Source organism: Erinaceus europaeus, chromosome 10, assembly GCF_950295315.1.
Source record: "Erinaceus europaeus chromosome 10, mEriEur2.1, whole genome shotgun sequence".
In the NCBI taxonomy this organism is placed as follows: domain Eukaryota; kingdom Metazoa; phylum Chordata; class Mammalia; order Eulipotyphla; family Erinaceidae; genus Erinaceus; species Erinaceus europaeus.
In genome coordinates, this window is record NC_080171.1 from 85,809,860 (window position 1) to 85,835,341 (window position 25,482).

Genomic DNA, 25,482 nt, shown 5'->3' on the forward strand with positions numbered 1-25,482 from the left:
TCTCCTTCAGGGATATTTCTCACTAGTTCCATTATTTCTAAGTGTTTTTAAATTTTATTTCATAGACCATAGAAATTGAGAGTGGGAGGAAGCGATATCTAGACAGATAGAGAAAGACACTAGTAGACTTGCTCTTCAAGTGTCTACTCTGTAGGTGGTGATCAGGTACTCAAACCTGGGTCCTTGTGCATAGTAATATATACTCAACTAGGCCTACTACCACCCAATCACCACCACCTTGCCCCCCACCCATGGAGTTAATCATCCTAGCTGCCAAATATTTCCACCTTTTTTTCTCTCTTTCTTTCTTCCTTTTTTATTTATTTTTTTTATTTGATAGGACAAAGAAATTGGGAGAAATTAAAGAGGAAGTAGGGAGAGGGAGAGGGAGAACTGCAGCACTTGCTTTACCACTTGTGAAACTTTCCCTCTGTGGGTGGGGACCAGGCCATGAATCCATGTCCTTGTGTATGGTAATGTCTGCACTCACCTAGGTTTGCCACCGCCAGGACCCTACTAACTCCATTCTTTATCTCATGTTGAATCCATGTTAAAATCCCCCATGAGTCCATGGATAGTTCAAGTTCTTTCATGATTCTAGGCCTTTGATTTTGAAGATTTTTCCTGTCTATACTTCTAATTCTAATAATAAATTCTTTCATGTTTCATTAAATCACAGTTTTCTTTTTTTAATAAATTATATTATCTTTATTTATTGGATAGAGACAGCCAGAAATCTAGAGGTAAGGGAGTGATAGAGAGGGACAGAGACAGAGGGACACCTGCAACATTGCTTCACCACTTGAAAAGCTTTTCCTCTGCAGATGGAGACCAGAGACTGGGGCCTCAAATCTAGTTCCATGCACTTTATAACATGTTTGCTTAACCAGGTGCACCACCACCCACTCCCCATCACATAGTTTTCTTTTTTTTTATTTTAGGAGAGAGCACGAACACAGTCCCCCACTACCATAAATCATGCAGTTGAGTGAGTTTCCCACATTTGGGGAAATCGCAGGGGTCAGCACATCCGGAGTGCAATCGATAAGCCTCATCCTGAGAAAACCACCTTCATGATCATGGTATCTCCCCTGCCAGGTAAGTATCACAGTTTTCTATGGTTTGGTTCTGTCTGGTGTGTGTGTGTGTGTCTGTGTGTGTGTGTTTACTTCATGCATGGCAAATATCTGCTATCTGTCTTTTTCCTTTTCACTTACTTCATTTAGCATAACTCTTTCCAATTCCATCCATGTTGTTGTAAATGCAAGACTGTATCTTTTTGTTTATAGATGTGTAGTATTCTTTCATGCATATATGATGGTAGACTGACTTGATTTTGCAATTACTTTGCTAAACATTCCAGAAATGTTCCTTCTTTCTCTCTTTCAATTATGGTCAGATTGGTACCACAGCCTAATGCGCCCACGAACCCCACCTGTCTTTGCTATAACTGCCATCTTCTTTCATGCAGGCAAGAACAGCTATTTTAACAGAATCTTAAGCATCAAGTCAGCAAGACAGATCACCTGAAAGAGTGTATGTTTGTCAAACATACAACCCAGGTTCTACTGCAACCCCTATCACAGGAACTGAAAACCTCAGGGGTCATATACCTTGAGAATAATTGATAAGACTTAGGTGTAGTCACGAGCTGGCAAATGATTAACAAGTGGCTCTCTGGACATGGTCACACACACCACATACACACAGCAACTTGGCAGGTGGAGTTGGGGAGGAAAGATGCTAATCTGTAGAACTGGTTGACTTCCAGGAAATCCACCATAGTTCATTTCATACCATCAATATAACATCCCTAAATACAGAGCTGGGAAGAGAACTGCATATTTGTCTGACTGATGCACACCTCTGGTAGGGTTGTAAGCTGAGAACTGACCCTCCACTGGGCATCTTCTTTTAGCCTTCCCCCATTCTGCTTCACTTCTGGATGCTCTTCTCAGCAGAGTTCTGCATTCCTTGTAGTTTCTGTGTCATTTGACTGAAAATTATGTACATATGCAGCTTCTGCATGGGTCCATGAGGTGGATGAGGACTCAAAAGTTCCTAGAATATAGGCTCTGGTAGGTGTTTAATTGTTACATTCTTAGAGAAGAGCTGTGACTCCATAATTACCTTGGGTGAAATTTCTGACTTTGATGTGGAAGACAAATTGAAGTTGAGGAGGCAGAAGATAGTAAGACCAAAAAAGGATGGTTTAAATAAGAGGAAAGAGTATGTGAAGTCCAACACGATGGTATTCTTTGAACTTTTCCACAAAATAAATCATGGAAAGATAGAAGAGAGAAAGGATAGGGGGAAAGGGGCATAAGTTGAAAGGAATATAGTTTGCAATTACTAGTTAGTGAATCATTATAGTCTGCCAGGCCTATACTAAGTATTTTTCATTTTACACCCTCTTCTTCAAATGTCCAGATGAAAGTTACTGCATACTTGTTGTGGAAGTGGAAAGTGAATCTTAAGAGTTTTGTCTTTAATAATAACATTAATGAAAAAGGTCACATAAATAGAAGCTAATGTTCATCGAGTCTGTATTGTATTCAGTACCTTCCAGCAGCCCTAGAAGGTATTATTATTCCATTCAGAAAGTGGAACTACTACTAAATGGAGCTGAGACTTCAACTTAGGCACTTGTCTCTTGATAAAACCTAAGTATCTTTTTATAGATGCCATTAATAACACAAATTGGGTCTACACTCTTTTTGACTTCCCTAAATAAAGTTGAAGAAGAAAAAGTACAATGTAAAATAGGAGTGATTCTGAAGTTCATTTTGATGATGGAAACGCTAGGGTATCCTCTACACTGAAACAAGGTTTCTCAGAATTTTAGTCCAGGATTGTATCAATGGATCCTCCCACAGTGTATTAAGAAGCCTCATAGATCATTGCAACAAGTAAACTAAAGACCAAGAATAGGTGGGGAGAAAATTAAACATATTTTCAATCAGAGACAGTCATTGAACTCCCCATCTTTGGAACTTCAGTTTGTAGACAGATCTCAATAGCTGAATCTATCTAACATAAATGTCAGTGCTAAGTTATATATATATATATCCCACTGGAGTAAACAAGAATATTTGAACACTACTCCCTCCTTCTAGTCTTCTATTCTCAACATTAGAAATAAAATATAGCCTATGAATTATGTAACCTCTGTGGGGCAACTCTGGGCTGGTTATTTTCACTATCCTGAGTCTAGAGCGGCTATGAGGTTCATGTACAACTGTTATATTGCCCTTGTTCTTAGATATAGCCTTGCATACAATGATGTAAAGGAACTTGATCAAGCTGACCCAGAGGAGACTCAAGATGTTACAAAATAATCTAAATCCCTATTGACAAGTTAGTGAATAAAGAAGTTATGGGGCAATATTCAGTCAACTATTCCTTTACCATGAAAAAATATGAGATTGTGTCATTCAAACCAAAAACAACAGAACTGGAGGTGATTATACTAAGTGAAATAAGCAACAAATTGAAAGACCATTACCAGATGGTTTCACTCATATGTGAAATATAAATAACTAAAGCAAACAAGATTGCAATAATAACAATAACCAAACTGACTCTTAGATTGTGAAAATTATAGTGGTTTAAGAAGAAATGAATAGATGAGGGAAGGGTAAGTGAAGAGATAAAATGTAATAGGACAGGAATTTTGGTAATAGATATGATGAACTGTATACATATATAGGTGTGAAGATATATTTAAATCTTATAGTTGTGTAAATCAGTGTCACACACAGAACTTTTTGTTAAAGCATCGTGCCTAAGAGCTATCTCACCAGAAAGGATTCCTCCATTCCTCCTTTGCCATGGATAAAACCTAGCTTTGAGTCCAGTCCCTATTACACTGAGGGAAACTTTAGCACTATGGTAACTTTTCCTTTGTCTCTTTGTTTCTGTTTCTTTTTTCCTACCTGAAAAGGCAAGCACAAAGCAGTGTAGTCACAGTTACAACAAAACTGACTTATCATGGAAAAGAGTACCTCCCAAACATGGGAAAGTATATAAATATTGTTAACTGGAAACCTCACTGGTAGATATATGGCCCATATTCGGCACAGGAGCCTATGGAACCTCTACATCCCTGTAGGTCTGAGCTCACATTCTGTGGTCACTGCTACAGACATTCCAGGCTGCGCTAATTTCAGATCCCATCTTCCTTGGGTAGAATATGTTGTCCAACCAGTCTTCAGAGAGTGGAACATTCCCTACCATTATTGATCCACACTGAGGGAAAATTCTTATAGGGGCCCACAAGGGGTTCATTATGTTTTTTCTGATGGAGATGACCAGTGACAGTGGTGAGAGGGATCTGTTAATGGTCTAGGTCCATCATGTTAGAAACCCAGGGCTCCCTGAATAGGGCCCCAGGTGATGGGGTGGCCTGGTTGTGACATTTTTGGAAGCTACCCTCTTCCCTGATCTAGCTTTTTAGTCTTTTTTTCCCCCACTATAACACTGTCTCCCCTGACAATAACCTGGGTCCACCTGCATATTACCTGTTAGGTTCAGGCAAAAACTAGTAAAGTCATGGGCCCTCTGGGATATACCTAAAACAGACCTACTAGCTTTTTCCACAACAAAGACCTCAATCTTCATCTGCGATATTCATGCCTTTAGGTTCATTATTAGTCAACAATTTTTTCTGCTTTATATCTTAACTCTTTTTCAGCCACTGGGTTCCAGATGATACCATGATACCAACCCATCTTCCTTGGGCAGAGGACCCTACCATGTGTGTTAGAGCCTCCCCTCCCCAGATCCCTACCCCACTAGGTAAATAGGGAGACAGGCTGAGAGTATGGATTGACCTGCCAATGGCCATGCTCAGTGGAGAAGCAATTACAGAAGCCAGACCTTCCACCTTCTGCACCCCACAATGATCCTGGGTCCATAATCCCAGGGGGATAAAGAATAGGAAAACTATTAAGGGAGGGGATTGGCTATGGAGCTCTGGGGGTGGGAATTGTGTGGAGTTGTACCCTTCTTATCCTACTGTTTTGTCAATGTCTCCATTTTATAAACAATAAATAAATAAAAACAAAATTGACTTATCAGCTAATTAATTTAATGGAAAGTGTCAAACAGGCCTAGTTTGCATCTCAGTAATGTTACTGACTAGACAGATGTACAATTTAAAGTAAGATTAAAAAATCTTTGAGTCTCAATTTGCTTATGTGTAAAAATGACAAAAGTAGGGCATGGTACTGTGAACATCTGATGAGACAACACATATAATATGTTTGCCATAGCTCTTGGCACGATATCAAGTACTTCATATGATGACCCCCTCCCTCTTTTGGTATCTTTTTTATTATTAGGTATTTAATAGTGGTTTACAAAATCATATGCTCACAAGGGTATAGTGTCACAGTCATAGGTGTATGAGTGTAAATCACCACACACACACACACACACACATACACACATACACACACCAACGTCCCAGGCTTTCAACCCTGTAATCACTATAGTTTTCACAAAGTCTGAGAGAGAGATACAGTTAATTTTTTTCAAAAGTTCACTTACTTTAGTTATCTATGGTCCACTTATAAGTGAAACCAATCAGTAATTGTATCTCATTCCTTTACTTATTTAATTTAGCACAATCATCTTTAATTCCACCCATTTTGTCCCAAAAAGCATAATACTGTCATTCTAAAATTACATAGTAGTATTCCATTTAACCTATACCTCATAACTTCTCAATGTGATCTTCTATTTATAAGGATTTATGTTGTTTCCACACCTTGGCTATTGTGAATAATACAGCTATGAACACAGGGGTGCACATATTCTTTCAAATTAGTATTTTAATGTCAATTGGACATGTATCCCTACCAGTGGTATTGCTGAGTCACAAGGCATTTCCTTTTTTATTTGCTTAAGAATTCTTCCTTTAATTTCCATAGAGGATGCACCTGTTTGCATTCCTACCAAAAGTCTATAGTGTTCCTCTTTCTCTGCATCCTTATCAGCACTTGTCATGTTCTGTTTTACTGATGAACACCATTCTCATAGCTTTGAAGTGGTATTTATATTTAATTTGCATTTATCTAGTGATAAGTGGAGGTTTTTTTCATTTGTCTCTGGACCATCTGTATATCTTACAAGGAGAACTCCATTAAAATCTTTTGCCTACTTTTGTTTTATTGAGTTTCTTCTTTTGTTGCTACTGAGTTGTATGGTTTCTTTATCAGTTTTCCATTATCAACTCCTTGTCAGATGATGTGCAATACACAAATATCTTTTGTCTTTTTATCTTTGTGGAATTTTATTTCCAAAGTGGAGAACAAGGTTTTTTTTTTTTTTTTAAGTTGATGTAGTCTCTCTCTCTCTCTCTTTTTAATTCTTTGCTTAGTTTACCTCGACCACTGAATTAAGTCTCCAAATGTGACTTTGATGGTGAGACCCTAAAGTGTTTCATCTATACTTTCTCCTGTGTATCTTACAGTCTAAGATCTAACACCTAAGTCTTTAATCTATTTTGAGCTAGTTTTAGCATATGGTGTTCAGTCATGGTCTAGTTTCATTTTCTACATGTTGATGTCCAGTTTTCCCAACTCCTGTTGTTAAGAAGGTTATCAGTCTTGAACTTTTCTTTTGTAGTATGAAGCTATTAATCCCTATTTTACAGAGTTCATTTTATGAGTTTGCATTCATACAATGGATATGCAGTCTCTGGAGCCGCATACATGGTAGACTTTCAATTAGTAAGCACCCCTAGGTCTTTCCTTCCATTATTAACATATATATATATGTTAAATCCTATATACTTAACTCTGACACTCAGTTTACAAACTTCAAGTTATGTACCCATTCCTCATTAGACTTTATTTTGGAATGTGGCCCTCTTACTTCGTTATCCCAGTTCCCTGCACTGGTCTATACAATGATAGTGCTTTGAACAGGCTTGTTGATCTAAATATGTTTCACTGAAAATTCCATAGTTCCAAGAAGTGAGTTTTAATTGTTCAGTTACATAATAAGCAAACTTTGCCATGTCCTTTACCAGCCTGGCCTATCTTTTCTTTTGGGGGACAGACTTTCCTAGGATCATTCAATTTTTCCTTTTTTTACTTAAAAAAAAAAAAGAAAGAAAAACATTCTTTCAAAGAAGGAAATGGAAAATATGTATTTCTGTTTGAGTAATTTTTATGACACTTGCTGCCTGAAGAATGTCAAAAAGTAGACTGTCAGCACTCATAGATCAGGATTAAATGAGATGCGATGGGCTAGGGCAAATGTCCCTGGACATAAACTGGAGCTTCAGAAACTTGGGGAGAGGAAGCTGTGGTTTGGTATCTCTGCCTCTGTTGAGACTGAGGCCCAAGTCTTGGCCCCAAGTTGGTGGCTCACTCTCCAGGGGGCACCATTTGCCCCAGCTGTAGCCACTAAGCCTGTGTGGCCTCCCCAAGGGAACCACTAGAAACCAGCTTGCTCTTTGCTACAGTGACCATGACTGGGACCAGAATAGGGAAAAGGAGGCCCAACCAAGCACCAGATCTGGTCTCTAGCCCTCCTCCCCGGGTGTGTTCTTCAAGCTTCTTTGTTTCCCTGTCATCTTTTCCCTCTTTCTCAAGCTTCATTTTCTTCTCACCCGATTTCTGGCCTTCTGCTCTTTTCTCTTATAGAAACATTTACTGAATTCCAAGTGCTCTGCATCTATGTGGACCTGTGCCCACCGAGTGAATGTGAGTGTTGTGTGGTGTGTAGTGTGTGCTGTGTGAGCAAATGACATCTCATGTGTTATGTGAGCCTGTTTCAGCTGAGTGGATTGACGTGGCATATGGTACATACCATATGTCTTTACAGCATGCCTGTGGGGAGGTGGTTATGTTTATCCACTCTGTGTGCTTCTGTTGCCTGTGTGTGATATGCCAGAGAGAGAGAGAGAGAGAGAGAGAGAATGTGTATGTGTATTTTGCTGTTTCAGGCTACATGTCTCTATGAATGCTGTGGGTCTATGTGTTCCCAGGGTATACCTTTGTGGTGTGTGTGTGTGTGTGTTTGCTGTCTTTGTTGATATCTAGCTGGGTGATATGACCATGCCACATGTTTCTCTGATAGGTAGCATTCCTGTGTGGCTTTGCATTTTATGTGGATTTTTTTTCTCCTTCACGTTTTGGTTGTGTGCTGGTTCTGTGTAGAGTGTGTGTTTCATTTGTTGTTTGTAGGTACAATGTCTAGAGGCAGTGTTTCCCTCTGTCTCTGTTTCTCCTGCCAGCTCTTCTTCCCCTTCGGGTACCCCAGTCTCCCTCTCTACCCTCCCTTTCGTAGGCTGTGACTGCTCTCAGCTGACACCTCTGCTGCTCTGGCAACAGCCTGGAAAAAGGTCAGCTGGCCACCTTCTCTGGGGGACTGCCCAGATCCTGACTCCCCAGTGTTGTGTGGTGTGGGAGCGCCCTCTGTTGTCTGTGTGATCACACAGGAGTCTTGCAGCCAAAGCTCTTCCCTCTCCAAATCACTCCTGAGACTTGCCTGCAGCCTCTTCAATGAATGATCTTAGAGAGGAAAATGGTAAGGGTACCATATCATTTCTCATTCAAAGGAAGAGGTTTGGGGAATGAAAAAGATGTTGAGTGCACTAAGACACCAGCTAAACACCAGAAGCATGCTGAGAAAATAAGAAGGACTTCCCTGACCACCTTACCAATGTCAGAATCCCATAGAAATGGGCCTACAAAATAAGTGCCAATCCTGATTGGTGAAAGCAACAGCTTCTCCAGTTTGTATTCAAGCAAATTAAAGCCTCAAATTCTCACTTACCTGATGACTTATGCTTCCCCCCACCCACAAAACCCCAGGAATAATTCCCCAAGGTCTCAATTTTCCCTTTGCAACAGGTACCTAAATTTGAGACCTAAAAGTTGTAGCCTCAGACAGAATGAGAGGTCAACAGTGCAAAATAAACACTGGAAATTGTCCCATAGGTTTTAATAAAGAAGACAGTGTCATCCTTATAAAAGGGTTGCTTTCTACACGTGGTGGAAGAAAAAGGAATAGTGTAGGTGTCCCCAGGACTCACAGTGCCCCCAGATATGCAGTTCTGAGAACTTCAACAGGAGACAGAAAGAAGCCTGAAAATGTGCATATGCATGTGTGACCACACACCACACACACACACACACACACACACACACACACACACACCTCAAACAGCCTTAATGGAAAGTATTTCTGAGATTTGGGGACATGTACAGTTACTACTTCTTGAGTTTTATAACAGGACTAAAAGGCATGATCTTATACAAAAACATGCATTTTCATTGCAGTCCTTTTGCTGGGGATTTGATAAGCCTGTTTCTGTCAACTTAGTCTGAGAGGGTCAGGGGCTACCTGGGCCCAACTGGTCTAAAATGTGTTTTTCAGGACATTATTTCCCATGAGAAAATAAACTATGGTCAAACACATTTGAAAAATATAGGTTTGAATAAAGTTAAGCATATTTCTTAGTACTATGTGTGCTTAACTAGATGTGCCACAGCCTGGCCCTGTTAAACATTGTTTTTTTTCCCATGGGATACCTCCATGTCTTTAGACATTTCACATAATCTTACCATCAGGGTGATTACAAAGAGTGTTTCCCCAGATAATGAAAAGAATAGAATGTCTCCTCTACTAGAATTCTACAGGATACTGCAATTGACATTGCTGATGTGTAGTGAAAATGGTCATAAAAATATATATTTATTATTTATTTATTTTTATTTTATTTTTATTGGCAAAACAAGCAGTCAAAACCACTGATCCATTATTTCCAACTTCTAAGTTTTTGATGGAAGGAGAAAAGGAATGAGAGCTTTCTGAGGTAGGAGAATTTTTCATACCAAGGCAGTAAGTGACATACTCAAAGGCCAGCACCAGGCCCCAGGACTGTTCTCAACTATTCCCTTTCAGTCTCATACTCAAGCCTAAACCCCCAGGGTGAGATTACTGAAGCTATGCAAAAAGAAAGTCAACTGCATTTGAAATAAGCTAAAGAAACAGCGGTGGAAGGCATTTGTGAACATGTGCCTGAGTTTATTTTGTTGGGAAGGTAAAGAAAGACAACAAGCCAAATATCCACTTGAAAAGGTCCACTGACTTTTCTCTTAACTATCCCCAAAACTTCAAGGTCAACACTGTAGCACTGCTTGTCTATTTCTGCTTTCTGGGAGTGGACCACCTGCCCCCAGGCAAACCAATCTGCAGAAGTCCCAGTATTTATCAAAGTAATGTATATGAGCACCAGCTCTACTCTCTAGTACAGGACAATGTTTCTAATCTATTAATCTTCCATAGTGTTTTATTGAATACAAGGTTAAAGATTTAAAAATCAAGACAGGCTACTCTAACCACTATATATATTTGATCTCAATCTAAAACTTTAATTTACTCAGCACTCACTCAAGACAAACTTCATGTGTCTGTGTCCCTGGCATGATAAAAGATGTTAAGCTTCATTTTGCTTTTGTATTTAAACCTAGAATGCCTTCCTCTTTCTTACTTTTCATGCCAATATTATGCTGACCTTGCAACATTTCACTTTTTTTTTTTTGTCTCCAAGATTTTCCTGGGGTTTTATGCTCACATGATTCTACCACTACCATCAAAGTTTTCTCTTTCTCTTTCTTTCTTTCTCTCTTTCTTTTTTTTCTTTCTTTCTTTCTTTCTTTCTTTCTTTCTTTCTTTCTTGTCAGTGGATGAAAGAGAAAAGGAAGTAGAAATTCCTTAGCATACTTCTACCACTCATGTCATGTAGTTTTACTTTTGTATGGTGTTCCTTTCTTCCTTTCTTTCTTTCTTTCTTTTTTTTTTTTTGCCTCCAGGGTTAATGCTGGGGCTTGGTGTAGTCACAACTTATCCACTGCTCCTGGAGGTGATTTTTCCCATTTTATTGGATAGGACAAAAACTGAGAGGGGAGGGGAAGATAGAGAGGGGGAAAGAAAAAGAGAAACCTGCAGACCTGCTTCAATTGTGAAGTGACCTTCCATTACCCCACCCCCCACCCAGGTCATGTGGTGGTTGAAGGTTCAGTCCTGGGGCCTTACACATGGTAGTGTAACTCTACCATGTAAGTCATATTCCTAATATTTTGCTATTAATACCTCTTATTGGGAAGGACATTCTGTTCTTCCCTCTCAACTTCTACTACCCAGTGAGAGCATTTACTACAAACAATATTACTTTTTTTTCTCATAATGGAACTTCTTCAAACTTATTCAGATATTATGACATTGTTTAAAGGAACTAAGTATTCTAAATTATAAAGAAAAAGGTGAAAATGTGAGAGTGGTAATACAGCTCTTTTAGATGAAAAGGGGTAACATGGCATAGTCAGGGAATGTGGTGTGCTTTGATGTGGCAGACTGGAAATTTCCACAGAAATGAGAAGTGATATTGGGTATAGGATGGGTATCAGAGTGCACTAAATACAAAATGTTTTAATGAATCTTGATTTATATAGATTTTCAAGAAAAGGAAGGATAATGTATTGCCACTGAGCAGCTAATGGGATATATAGGGGATCAATAAGTACTTGTTAAATCAGTCTAGGGTTGATCTTGTGGTCTCAGGCTGAAAGAGTGCTTCTGACTTAATCTCCTAATTTTTTTCATGTAAGAAAGAAATTGAATAGCAGAAACTGCAGCAGAAAGCTCAAATTGGGGGCATGTGGTAGTACACCTAGTTGAGCACACACATTACCATGTACAAGGACTAGGGTTCAAATCCCTAGTCCTCACCAAGGGGGAAACTTAACAAGTGGTGAAGCCATGTTACAGGTATTTCTCTCTTCCCCCCTTAAATTCCTCTCTGCTATAAAATAAAATAATAATAATAAAATAAAATTCAAAAAGGTTGGCTCCTGAAGGTCCTTTAAATCAATTCCTTCATTTCTTCTCTCTCAAAACATTGATCAAATGCCGCCCATTTGTAACAACATGATTGTGGAAGTCAAAGAAGGGATATGAATGGATTCCTTCCAAGGTGAGCTGCAGAAGGAAAGTGAAATGATACATGGTAGAGATGTCCACTTAAAGAACAACTATTTGGAGCAATGGAAGGTCAAAATCTTGGGGGGGGGGCATAGGAGAAGAAAGAGGAGACAGGGCAAGGAGAGGAGAAGGAAGAATTCAGCAGCCTCTCTGCCTTCACACTGACCTTCTCAACCTGAGAAGAATTTTACAGATGTTTTATAGAATAGTCCAATTATAGATTTAGAAGAACTCCAAAGGTCATTGACCCCAACCCCCCATCCATATCTTGATATCATTTTACCTCACCCTGAACACTCCCAGTTACAGGAAACTAACTCATTCTATGTCCAGGATAGTGGCATTGAGTAGTGTCCAGAATGCAAGTGCAGACAATGAAAGGAGGAAAGGTACTAATCCCCTCAGAAGCACTTGCTTAGATGTCAGACACTGACTTGGCGTATCACCTATATTGTTTCACGTAACCCTCGTGACAAGCTTGTAAATGGGGATTAATATCCCTGTTTTACAGGCAACTGGGACATATGGATATTGAGTCATTGAAGCCATTATAAATCTGGTAAGAAGGGAAGCTGCAATTCAAACTCAGGATGCTCTACCACCTGGGACCATGGCATTTTAGGAAAAAAAAGTTTTCAACCAGACCCAGAAAAAAGCAAGATGATTTAGGTCCCACATAGGACCAACATAGGAAGAGATGGTGACTCTGCCAGTTGGCATACATGGGGAGAGCATGAGAGGATGCCAAGCTAGACAGGAATGCAGGAAATGCTTCAGGACAGGATTATGGCACATTGGCAAGGACAGTCTTGCCAGCTCACGTGTTTTCGGTTGTCCATGTGCCTGTGCCTGCCCTATGATGAATATTGGGCATTCCCCTCTTCTCATCCTATTCTGAAGTCTCAAACAAAAGGAAAGAGTAGGGCTGAAGAGAACAGGAGTGTCATGGCCTGATCCCATAATCACACAAAGCGAGCCCCACCCTGGATATGCAAGCAATTCTCCTTTGAAAACCATCAGAAAACTCATTTCATATTCCTCACTTCCATCCTTTCAACTGTCATTGTATCTGTTCTGGCTCTGGTTGTAGGGGGCCCACAAAAACAACAGAAGGCATGCATCAAGTTCTTTTTATGTACCTAGAACTCTGTTGCATGTTCCCTGTGCATTTTCTCATTTAGTCTTAATAATACCTCTGTGAGACACATGCTATCATTGTGCCCATTTCACAGCAGAATATTGAAGTTCCAAACTAATATAGCTTAATTTATAAGGTCTACTAAGAAACAAAACTCTTATTCAAAAATCAAAGAGAATTGTGATATGTTTTAGGATTCTCCCACTGAAATAAAGCAAAGTGGGTAGCAGAGAGAAGATAAAAAGAGAAAGGAAACTAGTTGACAAAATATTTCAATATTCAATAAATCAAGGTGAGATAGAACAGAGACAAAGAACAATGATAGAGTAAACTTACTAATGGGAAACTGAAGCTCAGAAAGGCCTTTCATTGTTAGAATTGAAATTCAAGTTCTTCTGATTTTGAGAACAGTGTGTGTGCGTGTGTGTGTGTATGCGCGCGCGCGCATATGTGTATGTTTATTATTAGAGTATTACTCAATTTTGGCTAATGATAGTGCAGTAGACTGAACTTGAGTCCTTGGAGGCTTTTGCAGAACTCCTTATATCCTTTCTTGCAGTATTTTTTCCACTCACTTTTATTTAACAGTGTGAGTACAGTTTAATAACTCTCCTCCTACTTTTCTACTGTATCTCCCTTCTTGCCACCAGGGTTATTGCTGTGCTTAGTGTCTGCTTCTCCCAACAACCATTTTTAATTTAATTTTTTTTTAAGAGAAATGGAGAATGAGGGGGCAGACAGAGAGAGAGAAAGAAAGACACCTCACTGGCAACACTATTTCACTGCTCATGAAGTTCCTCCCCCATTCCCTGCGGGTGGGGATAATAACTTTGAACCTCTGTCCTTGTGCATAATATGTATTCTCTACCAGGTGTAGCTCTGCCTAACACCAGTACACTTTAATTCTCCAGAAAGAGTTGTTATAATAATCATGCTGAATTTGAAGTTATGACATCAGAAGAGCAAACAGGTCTAAGATCATGTAAATAGAAAGTAGTAGAAAGTATTATTTTCTGCTTAGTGTGATCCCAAAACATTACTTCCACTTTTTCACGTCAAACCTCTCAGCAACATTTTTTCTTCAAGTATATATTTAGTTTTTTAGATGAAAAATTCAAATGAATTACAAAAGATTCAAATCAGCAAAAAGGCAGACTGAAAAGTTCATGCTTTAATAGGTTCCAAATATGTTTATATTATTATTTACTTATTTTATTAGGAAGTAAATTCTGCACTTTGAGACTAAGAAGTGACTATATCCATAGGCTTCAATTTACTCTCAAGGGGGGAAGGACCTAGAATTGTTACTGCCTCTATTTATTAATCCTTTACTATAAATCTATGATTCCCACTAGGTCATCAATTGTCCTGGCAATTCTAGAAGAGAGTACCACCATGTCTACTCTATAGATAGAATAACAAACACCTAGAAAGATAAGCCACCTGACCTCTATAGCTCTGATGGGGAAATGGAAGGAGTGGAGATTTGGATACACAATCTATTACCAAGGCTTTTGCTCTTCCTACAGAAATGTTCCTTTTTTCCATCACTGAGTTCATGAGAGATCACTGGATGCAAGCATTATCAGGGATAATGGAGAATAAGAGGATTTACCTTTTCTCCAAGCTAATCTTTTCTCTGCCTGGTTGCTCTATAGATCCCAATGCTGTCATGTGGAAACACACTATTAAAGATCAATTTTAGAAAGGATTGGAAAGGAGAATTGTCGGGATTCCTGGCGAGGAACGAGATAGGAGTGAGCTCACTAAAGGGGTCTTCCAGCATATCATGGCACTTCCAGCACACCTCTTTAGGATCCCCTTGCAGGGAATAGAATATCTCTAATGACACAGTTACAAGTTTATAAAGGGGTAGTTGTGCAGGGGAAGTAGCCAGCTGGCCAATTAGGTCAATATCTCCTTATAAGGGAAAAGAGAGCAAGGCAATGAGAGGGTATGGGTGGGGGTGCAGGAACAGGGAAATAGAAATATAAGGAAGGGGAAGCCCACCAGAAAGGGGGGAGGGGTGGGTGATGCTGCAAGACTGATAAGAAGGTTGGAATTCTCCAGCATATTCTTGCCACATCTCGCTCGAACACAGGGCTGGCATGCCAAGGGGAGACTGACAGACTAACTTCCGGAGGGGTCAGCCATACATGCTCAAGCACACATCAGACCCACAGAGGGTCTGTCTATGAAGTCTAACCCCAACTCTGAGAAGTTGCAGGTGTGGGTTTATGGAAAAACTACCTGCCTCAATGCCACCACCTATAAACTGAGGATGTCAGAAAGAACCTTTTCTGGTTATACAGACAAGGATGTTAGTATCTAAGAGGAAATGTAGCAGGTCAGTTCTCAGGACAAAGATAAGTATAAATAAGAGAGAAGATACAGAGGCAGAGTGGGGGAAGAAAAAAGGCAGAAGGTAGCCTTACCAGGTTGGTAGAGTGGATAAAGCATTGGACATTCAAGCATGAAGTCCTCAAGGTTCCAAGCCAGAGTGATAGTCTGGTTCGCACCCTTCTTCTTCCTCCTCCTTCTCCTCCTCCTCCTCCTTCTTCTCCTCTATCTCTCTTCTTCCCTCCCTCCCACCTTCCCTCCCTCTTTCTCTTCATCTCTTTCTCCTTTACTAACAAATAGGTAAATATTTCCCCAAAAAGTGAATGTCGGGGGGCTTAAAAATGGAGTATGATCTCTAAGATGGGAGATTAAAGGCTTAAAGTGATAGCTAGATCTGTCCTGCTCTCCAGAACATTACCAGTAAGCATCCCCCAAATTTAGGATGAACATCAATCAGATGAAAATTAGAATTTGACACAAGGGAAGGATAATAGGAGGTGGGCAGAGAAAGAGTTTCCATTCACTCTAGTTACCACTTGGAGAGCAGGCTGTGTTTTAAACAGGCTCTGGGGAGCAGGACAGCTAAGCTGGTGGCAGAAGTATGAATGGACATAATTTCAGAGCCAGCCTGGTCTTCCCTTCTTTTTACACTGGCTACCTTTTTCACATGAAAACCATAAAAGATCTCAGAAATGGGAGGTGCATTTAATGGGTTTTCTTGGCACCAAGAAATTAATCTTTTTTAAACTAAGGAGATTTTTTTTTTCTTTCCTAAAGATCTTTGGCAAACAGAAGCTAAATTGCTTCCAGACCTCATGAAAGGTATTTTGTGCAAACGAGGTGTGATTTACACTTCCTTTAATTAGTCTGAACCCTGGAAAAAAAGAGAAATAATAGAAAACAAAGTTATGTAGAAAACAAGTCCAAACAGCACTAAAATAACAGTTTTGTAAAACCATCAGTTGGAGGTGTTAGAAGGAGACCAACAACAACAACAAATCCTTCTAATTCTGGGAGTGGAGCAATTACAAGTGAATTGAAGTTTTGTTGGACTCCTTTCCCTGGGGATGGGGGTGGGGAGAAAGTTTGGCAGAAAGGAGGTTAGCATTCTCAGAGTGAGTTTCAAGTTCTGGCTGACCTTCCTTCCGTTCAGGCTCAGTCTTTTCTGAGGGCATTTGGGGTCTAGGGAGCAAGAGAGGCAGGAAGGAAGAGGACAGACTGCTTACAATCATGAACATTCTACTATCCGTTTTATCTCACAGCTGGGTCACAATCCAGCATTTTGAAAGGGGCATGGTTTTCAGAGTCATAGATCTGGATTCAAGTTTTGGCTCTACCATTAACCACCAGAGTCATTTCTAGATAACTAATATCTATAATTTGTTAATCTCTACCTCCCTCTTTGAATCTCTTTTCCTCATTTTCCAGCACCATCTTGCCTCTCACCACATCCCACTACCATCACACATATCCTCACCTATCACCTACTCAGTGTTGTTGTGACTTCTAGTTCCTGCTTAGCCTCTTCTGGAGTTTTAGCTTTATTTACTTAGAAGTTAGTTTCTAGGGTTGTCAAAGCTTAGTCCCTCCTTCTCTTCTTCTACTCAATTAACTTTATCAAGACAATGTATCCATAAATACTACTCACAATTTATTTGGTAACTCCAAGTTCTATTATCTAGCTGAATTCTCTACAGTTGGGTCCTGGTATTTATATTGATCCTCTTTTCTACATCTTGAATATTTCCAAGCATTCAGGTTCAACATGTCCAAATATGAACTCAATAGCTTCTATTTTTAGCAAGGTCCACTCCCAGAGAAGAACATTCTCATCTAAGGACATCTTTAACCCTCATTTCTCCTTCATCTTCTCCATCTGATTCAATTCTAGATCCAGCTGATTTTATCTTTGCATTGAAATTGTATGTTCTGAACCTATCTTTCTCCACATCTATGCCAACATGGGTAAATTGAGATAATCTCTGATAATGCCCTTGTTTGGATGATAGGTTACTCATCAGTTATCTTAATCCCCTCTCCTCTTTTATTTTCTCTTAGTCTATTGCAATCTATTTTTATTTATTTTGGGATGTCTCGTTCACTTTATTTTGGTAAGAGCAGGATACAGAGAGACAGAAAGAGGCAGTGGTGGGGGAGTAGGGGGTGGGGTGGGTACCAGAGCACTGCTCAGCTCTGGATAATGATAGTGCTAGGGACTGAACCTGGAGCCTCAGAGATTAAGGCATGAAAGTCTTCTGCATGACCATTATGCTGTCTCCCCAGCCCAGTCTATTATAATCTTTGGTTCCATCCACAGCCTGAATCTAGGAGCTCATGGGGAAGTTTAAGTTTAGTAAGCGAACATTAGTCTCAACAATAACATCCTCAGAGTGAACTTTATTTTAACTTCATTAATATCACTAATTCTGATTACTCACCCAAAAAAGAAAGAAAGAAAGAAAGAAAGAAAGAAAGAAAGAAAGAAAGAGAGAAAGAAAGAAAGAAAGAGAAAGAAATAAAGAAAGAGAGAGGAGGTAGAATAGACCAAAATTTATTATAATGCCTTTTGGGCAAATGAAGGAATTGTCAAGGTATGTGATACACAGACCAAAATAATAATAATTTCATTAAACCTTGAGGTATGTAAGGACCTAGAAAACATCCAGTAGAATACTGGAAATCATTAGGTCTGTTTTACTGATATTTGAATTATCTATAAATGAAGAATAATGAAACAAAGACTGGGACATAAGCAAACATCCCAGATCTGCCTCTAACTCACTAAAAAACTTTAGATAAGCCTCTTCCACTCCTTAGTGCTGGTTTATTTTATCTATAGAATAAAGAAATTGTCCTCCAAAGGGAGGCTGGACAACATACTCTATTTACCACCTGAAGAAGAAGGGTCCTGAAATTGGGGCAGCTTGGAATGTTCCTACTCATGACTATAGAATGTGAACTCAGATATACAGGGATACAGAGGTTACATAGGCTCCTAAGCTGAATATGGGTCCCAGATCAAATTGATGGGATTTACAGTCAATAATATTCATATACCTTTCCCATATTTGGGAGCTACTTTCTTCCCTGATCCAGATTTCTAGCCCTTTTTCCAGCCAAGACTTTATCTCCCCAGACAATAACTTGGGTCCACCTGCATATCAGATGTCAGGATCAGGAAAAAAACTAATATAGTCATGGTCCCTTTGGAATATAACTAAAATAGGCCTACTAGCTATCTCCAAAACAGAGACTCCAAATCTTCCTCTGCAATATTCCTGCCTTTAGGTTCATGATTAGTTAACAATTTGTTTGGCTTTATATGTTAACTCTTTTTTCAGCCACCAGGTTCCAGATGCTACCATGATACCAAGTGGAGTTCCCTGGGCAGACGATCCCACCAATATGTCCTGGAGCCCTGCTTTCTCAGAGCCCTTCCCCACTAGGGAAAGAGAGAGACAGGCTGGGAGTATAGATTAACCTGCCAATGCCCATGTTCAGCAGGGAAGCGACTAAGGAAACCAGACCTTCACCTTCTGCACCTCATAATGCCCCTCGGTCCATACTCCCAGAGGGTTAAAGACTAGGAAAGTTATCAAGATAGGGGATAGGATATGGAGTTTTGATGGTGGGAACTGTGTGGAGTTGTACCCCTCTTATCTTATGTCAGTGTTTCCTTTTTTTATAAATAAAGATTAAAAAATAATAAAGAATTTGTATGGGGGGATTTACATAGGCTCTGGCAGTTTTAAGGTACACAGGACTTTGTTATAGACCATGCAGAGAATGAAGGAGGGCTCCAGGGATTCTTCTATGTAGCTTTCCTAGAAAATCATGTATCTTCCTGAAGAAAAGAAGAATACAAAAACAAAGGCCAAAAAGTATCAAACACTACTATATGATACATACTAAAAACTACAGTTAAGTGAAAAAGTATGTTGAGTTTTATACTCAGTGACATGGAGATTCCAATATCAGGCCGAACAATTTAAACGTACATAGAAAACTACACTCCCCATCTACCTAGTCATTTTGTTTTTGTTGGTGTTGTGACTTTGTTCATACATCCATTCATTCAGGTGCTACAAATATTCCCTGTGAGCTATACCTGAGCATGGGACTGTTCTCAGTATGGGGATGCCAGAGGGGGAAAAATGCAGCAGGAAACTCACAAAGTGTTTAAAGAAACAAGGCACCACAATCCAGAGTTTTAATATAGCTATTTTTCTTTTCAAAGTGTTACTCTGATCAAGTTTGGGGTCCTTCTCAAAGGCTTATAAGTCTTTCCTTTGCCTACAGAATGGAATCCAAACAGTTCAGCCTGTTTTCTAATCCTATGATCTGGCTTCTGTCTCATCTCTTCTCAACTACGTTCATTGAACAACATTTGTTAAGTATTAACCATGTGCCATATACTGTACTAGACAATTGGAATGCAATGCTGAGTGACAAAGACTTAGGCCCTGATATCCTGGAGCCAACAGATATTAATCAAATTATCACATCCACACAGAAGTAAGCATTCCTTCAAGTTTTCAGAGGTCCAGCCCCTCAATATGCAGGGACTCTCCTTTCAAATGCTTTCATCCCAGTCAGCCTACAGCAGTGCTATGCAATTTAGGCTCACTTGATGATTAACAATGTGAGTTGCTCTTCTAATCATGTAAAAGCATATGCTTCTAAAGAGGAAATATTTTTGGCATCATAAATATTTTTATTTTAATTAATAATGGTATTAAAATGTTAGATTAAAACTTCTTCTACACACCACCAGAGAATGCCACAGGCCCTTCTAAGATATCATTGTGCTTATAGTCAAATGATTATTGCCTATTTCCTCTATTCAGCTCTGGATTTTCAGAATTCATTGTTCACCAATAAATTCTCAGCACTTAGCTCAGTGTTTTGCTACTCTTGTAGATATTCAAAACATGTGTTGTTTAGATAAAATCTTTAATGGCCGATTATAACATTAATTCAAAAGGAGATTGTGGCAGACATAGATTCTTACCCCCCCCCCCCTTTTCTTTTTTCAGTTGGAGAAACAGAGCCTAAAAAAAAGTAACTTTTTCCAAAGGCCACAGAGAAAGTTGGTAGCTTAGTTGAAGTCAGAATGAGAGAAGCTGATTCCTGAACTCCTGCTATGCCACACCCATTCATAAAACTTGAATTTAAAATGGCAAGGAAGATATGGCCTCAGGGGGAAAGAGCGCATAATTAAAGCTGGATATAGTCACCCCAACCTTTGCTGCCCAAGCATTTACCTCAGAAACAGTCATCAAGTGGGCTGTTCCCAGGGTGAGAGGAGACCATCTGCATAGGAGAAACCTTAGACTGCCTTCAAACAAAGTCTCTGACTACAAAAAAAAAAAAAAAACCCTCAATTATTCCCTCTTAACTCAAACTCTCCAAAAAAACATTTCCTATTATGTCTCAGCAACCATATTCAACCCACTCAAGAATGAAGATTAGATCTGTGAGCTCACAAAGACTCAGTCACTCAGTTAAAAGAAGGGAAAATCTTATCCTCTCCAAACCAAGTAAAATATGCCATAACCCAGCTGCAAGATTATGTCTCATTCAGGAAAGAGGAGCATAGAGAAAATGGGTGGGTCATTCATTACAGAAAATTTTCCAGGAACGTTTGAGTGCTGTGAACCTCCAAATTACAAAATCTAGCCCCCACCCCACACCGCACAATAATCTGAAGGCAAGATTTAGGCTTTAGGACACCTACAATGGTAAAGTTTATACATCATTTGCTCCCACTATTCTGGACCCCAGGATTATTCCAGGAATGTTTGCATTCCTTTTTGAATAATTTACCTGGTATCAGTAATAAGCTATACACTCAGATCCAGAGAAGTCTAGAAGAAAATGCTCAATTCCAAAATTTACTTGATTAGATTAATGTAGAATGTGGGAAAATTCCTCTTGACCAATAACTGTTTCATCCTCTTGGACTTGGTATTCACTTTCTTTTCGATTTTTTAATTTTTATTTGTAAAAAAGAAACATTGACAAAAACATAAGAATAAGAGGGGTACAACTCCACTGCTGGTCAACATTTCTCCTTTGGCTAGTTCTGCTTCTGTTTCTGTGTCACGCCAGGTTCCCCTGCATTGCTTAACGCTGTGGTCATTTACATAATCATTGTTTTGTTTGAGACCCGCACTGCTTTAATCCCCCCCACTGGTTCATGCTCTTTTTCCACTCCGCCCCCTCTCCTAGTCACATCTTGTTTTTCACCATTTAATCCCCACTGGTTCGAGCGCTTTTTTCCTTCTCCCCACCCCCTATCCTACGTACTTCTTCTTCCTGACACTTCCACCTCAGGAGATATAAAGGACAGGATTTTCTAATGAATGGAGATTAGATAGATTGCACTGCATTCTTGCTCATCAATAAAGACTGAACTGCGTCCAGCTCAGCCATAAGTCCCTGGTCGTCTGTCTCCCGCCTGTGAAGCTAGTCCAGCATATTGGCGCCTGAACAGGGACTAGCATCCACACAATTCCCACCATCAGAACTCTGTATCCCATCCCCTCCCCTGATAGCTTTCCTATTCTTTAACCCTCTGAGAGTATAGAGTCAGGGTCATTAATGGGGTGTAGAAGGTGGTAGGTCTGGCTAATATAATTGCTTCTCCATTGAACATGGGCATTGGCAGGTCGATCAATACTCCCAGTCTATCACTATCTTTCCCTAGTAGGTCAGGCCTCTGGGGAAGTGCAGCTTCAGGACACATTTGTGGGATTGTCTGCCAAGGGAAGTCTGGTTAGCATCATGGTAGCATCTGGAACCTGGTGGACAAGTAATGAGGATGTCAACCTTTCAGCCTCATTACCTGGTGTTCACTTTTGTCGTTAAAGTTCGGGGCTCCAGTAGACCAGGCTAGCTTCACGGTGGTAGACAGAGACTCGTGGACACACGGCTGGGCAGAGAAGCTGTATTTCTTTATTCACAAACAACGATTCAAAAACTAACCCAAACCAATCACCACACAGATCTGTCCTGCATCCTTCTCCTCTGATGGCAGTGGCAAGAACTCTGGAAGTCCATAGGGGCAGGGGGCAGGGAGAAGGGGGCATGCAAAACTAGCAGGGGCCAAACCACAATCTTCCAGAGGCGGAGGGGGGGGGCGAGACCAAACCAATGTGAAGCATATCAACAATTCCCCCTTTTCTTTTTAACTAAAAGACCATAGTATCAGGGGTGTGGGGTGAAACCTTAATTGTACAGGCATTTTTAAAAAAGAAACTGGCACAAACATGGAGGAACATGTAAGCGAGCAACAAGAACCAGTGTGCTGCCAAGGGAAGGCCTGAGGGGGACCTTTTTTCCTCTGGGGGGAGTTACTTGCCTTGACAGGCATTTTCTAGCATGGGGGGAGGGTAAGGCCTAGAATATCAAGGCAGCTGGCTGCAGTCAGTCTTTGAGAAACCCAGCAGCATAAAGGGAAGCTGCTAGTTTTGTGTAAAGTGTCCAAGAGGTGTACCAGTGAGTCCGATAGTAGTGCGAGTCCAAAGCAGATGTCCACCAAAGAATTGCCAGGGGGTGAATTGTTGTACATCTGTCTCGATGGGGAATGTCAGCCATTGGAATTCCACTTTTCTGTAGAGAACTTGACAGCTGCAATTTACTTACTTATGAAACAAAACTTGTAGCAGGTTAGAAGTTTACCACAATTGATAACTCTATTACAATTGGAAGTCTTTTTTAGTATGATTTTAAGGTTGTTTAAAGTTTAAACAATAAAATATGGAAAGGTAAACAGAAGAACCATTGAAAAAAAACCTAAAGCATGAGAATCATTAGCATAACCATTGTGCAATCTACCATTTCTATTTGAGAAGGATTCGAGAGTTTTACATATCGACAAGTCTATTTAACCTTTTGTCAAACCCATTGAAGATGGAGACACACCCTAGGTGTGCACAGGTTTTTTTTTAGACTAACTTAGTTATAATATATTGATTTTTAACTATTTTTTAACTCAGACTTTAAATGTAAGTTAATTTTACCTTTGTGAGAACTATGTTGAAAACCTTTTTCATTTAACTCTGTCTGGTAAGAATATAGCCTTAAAGTTACATTTTTAACCTTAAAGTTAATGTTTACCAAACTTTAAACACACACATAAACATGGTCTTCAATACACAAGGAGGAAAACTTTTGTTACGATGACGTGTCATTTTAAACATGAGTTTAGATCTATACTGTCTTAGCTGTTCGGGGAGTGCATTGTCCAGCAGTGGCTTCTTGGGCAACTTCACTTCTAGGAATTGCAGGTTACGATCTCTGCAGGGATCTCTGCGTATTTTAGCTCTTCTGCCTTCAGAGCCGAGTTGGGGATCTTGGCCATGGGGCCCAGTTTTGGCAGGGAGCCCGTGGTCTCCGGGTGGTCCAGGATCTGTCCAGACTTCATATCAGGGAGTGGGCAGGCCAGCCGTGCAGAAGGCACAGGCCGAGGTGCCCCAGGGTGGCGGCCATGATAGGCTGCATCCCTGCCTGCCATGTCTGCTTCCCTGCTCCCAGTGGCCAAGCAGTGTGGAGGGAGCCTGTGCCCAATGCCCCGTGCCAAGCGGTGGAAAGCCGGATCATGCAGGCTAGCGTTGGGCTCTTGTGGGCTGGCGTTGGGCGGAAACCACAGAGTGGTCCAGAGATAAATGTTCCAGAAACAGCGAAACAGTCTTATGAAGAAAGGGCAGAGGCCTTTGGAGATCTCTTCACAAGCAGAAGAGAAGGCCATAGTGCATAGGTAGCCAAATTGTCTTCACTTATCTGAGAGATGTGCAGGTCAGGCCCCACGTTGGGTGCCATTTGTTGTTAAAGTTCGGGGTTCCAGTAGGCCGGGCTAGCTTCGCAGCAGTAGACAGAGACTCGTGGACACACGGCTGGGCAGAGAAGCTGTATTTTTTTATTCACAAACAATTATTCAAAAACTAACCCAAACCAATCACCACACAGATCTGTCCTGCATTCTTCTCCTCCGGCGGCAACGGTAAGAACTCTGGAAGTCCATAAGGGTGGGGAGAAGGGGGCATGCGAAACTAGAAGGGGCCAAACCACAATCTCCCAGAGGTGCGGGGGGGGGGGGTGAGACCAAACCAATGTGAAGTATAGCAACACACTTTCTTAAAAGAGAAATTAATTTGTTTGACTTTATATGTTAACTTTTTTCAGCCACCAGGTTCTAGATGATACCATGATACCAACCAGACTTCCCTAGACAGACAATCCCAGCAGTGTGTCCTGGGAACCTGCTTCCCCAGAGCCCTGCCCCACTAGGGAAAGAGAGAGACAGGCTGGGAGTATGGATCGACCTGTCAATGCCCACGTTCAGTGGGGAAGCAATTATAGAGCCAGACCTTCCACCTTTTGCACCCCATGATGACCTTGGATCCATACTCCCAGAGGGATAAAGAATAGGAAAGCTATCAGGAGAGGGGATGGGATATGGAGTTCTGATGGTGGGAACTGTGTGTAGTTGTACCCCTTTTATCCTATGGTTTCTGTCAGCATTTCCTTTTTTATAAATAAATTTTTTTTAAAAAAGTAAATTAATAGGAATCCCACTTGGGTAATATCTAAAGTCCCTTCCAATATCTATGCTGGGTAGTTCAGTATATGGAAGAAATTTGCGTACCAGAAAGGGCAGGGTCCCTGTCAGACATTCTTAAAATCTCAGTTCTGCATTGGACACATACATTTATTCAAATGAGTAACAGTTTTTTTTTTTCCTTGAAAAGGGGACCAGTCATTTGTAGATTACACTTTCTATGAAAGTAGCTTTGGCATCTTTAACAGTGTTTGGCATACAGACTATATGTAGTGATCACTACAAAATCTTTGGACTTTGGTTAATTAATGAGTTCATTTCAAGGATAAGACTGCTATGGTAATATATATATATATATATATATATATATATATATATATATATACCAACTGGTACTTTGAATTATAGGAAGGATCCATATTCTCATGTTAAGTATTCTGTT

The 25,482-nt window shown here is 40.2% G+C and overlaps 1 protein-coding gene and 1 non-coding gene across 5 annotated transcripts in view; both read right to left on the reverse strand.

The window, feature by feature from the left end:
• Positions 1–25,482, reverse strand: part of ASTN2 (astrotactin 2) — a 1,286,255-nt gene that overhangs the window by 141,398 nt on the left and 1,119,375 nt on the right. The window lies entirely within an intron of this gene.
• On the reverse strand, positions 939–1,106 carry LOC132540983 (U1 spliceosomal RNA). Its single transcript, XR_009552189.1, has one exon. It is a non-coding gene; the product is annotated as a U1 spliceosomal RNA (small nuclear RNA).